This window comes from Apostichopus japonicus, chromosome 21, assembly GCF_037975245.1.
Source record: "Apostichopus japonicus isolate 1M-3 chromosome 21, ASM3797524v1, whole genome shotgun sequence".
NCBI classification, from domain to species: domain Eukaryota; kingdom Metazoa; phylum Echinodermata; class Holothuroidea; order Aspidochirotida; family Stichopodidae; genus Apostichopus; species Apostichopus japonicus.
In genome coordinates, this window is record NC_092581.1 from 13,273,221 (window position 1) to 13,274,837 (window position 1,617).

Consider the following 1,617-nt stretch of genomic DNA (forward strand, 5'->3'; position numbering starts at 1 on the left):
GAACAACATTGTCTTTCGATATGTTTTGGTAAGAACAGTCATCCAATACACAACCTTAGCCCCCAAAATCGTACTGCGCAATCATACACATCCTAAACCTCAGAGATCAGACATGCCGAGTGAAAACACCCATATTCCTATGATTTGTCATGTCCATCATTTTATGCAGTAACATTTTGAATATTGCTAGTGAATACAACGAAATATATAGCGCAGCTGTAAATACCCAACGAAATCTTTTGCAAACTTAGTATGAATTTAATACAATTATGTCTTCATATTTCGGTTATTGTTTCCGATTCTGTCATCCTCTGAAGAAGATCCTGCTGAAATCAAAATGAAAGTCCTTCTGCTTTCAGAAATTTGGATGTGAGATAAAAACACAAATACATCTGAAAAAATAATAATAATTATAACATATAGAAAGAACACATAACGAATTGGTAGTTAAAACGAACTTTGCACAAACAAACGTATGAAACTACATTTTAATATATTTTGAGTACTTCACAATATACAGAATTTATAGCTATAAGACACTCTTCATGTTAGAAATTATACCCAAAATTGTTCACTTTATATCTATGTAAGTCATATTTTAATCCATATAGAAATACAAGTATGTTACATTTATACGTCAGATATACTCTGTTTCCGAGATGTGTATACCCTAATTATAAAACTAAAAATCTACAGAAGTTATGTATCAAAATGATATCATGAGAAGCTTGCGCTAAAAATGGTGAATTTTTGAACAGATATTTGTTTACATGAGAAACAAAAACAATTTTGTTGAGATGAGAACATTTCTTCAGTTAATTGAAAAGAAGTTACGCGAAATACTAAACAAAAGAATTAGATGGCATAAATACTGTAATATCATATCATATTGACATTACAATAGTACCAAATAAGTACAGAATCGATGAAATGGGAGTAATGTTTTGGTTTGAGAATAGCACTCTTGAAGTATAGCCTAAGTAGCCCCCGACCCCCCCCCCCCTTCCGCCCACTCTTTCAATCGCTCTCTACTCAGATTACGATTAATAATACATGGCATGCATTCATTCTGAAGTTAGTGAATACAATACTCAACTTGTGGTTGACCTTTGTAACTTGTTCTGGTTTTAACAGTTATTGGATAGACATATAAAGCCTGTTATCAAATGTGGTTAAGATTTTTTCTTTGTACGGATGTCAAGAAATTACACAATTACATAATTCGAACGAAGATGTGGTTATGAGGAAACCTTATCAACTGAACGTCAGTAACAAATAATATACATGCTCTAAGCTGGCCATTAAACTATTAGTTGTATGACTGGTATTACGTCGAAATTTGAACTCCAAGCCCCACGGGAAATCATAGCACAACACACTGGGTAAATTATTTCCGATTAGACCCATTTAATTTTAAAACACTTACATCGGACATTGGATGCCAAATGAAATTATAAAAAGCAAAAAAATCATTCAATACAATTCATACCGAGAAAGATGGCAGAAGTATGCGATGCGTTATTCAAGTAAAATCAGCTTTAAAGTTTGATCGTCAAATCTGCCAAAGCATAGCTAGTATTACTCAATAATAAGTTTAAAAAAAGTGAAATAGTTCCG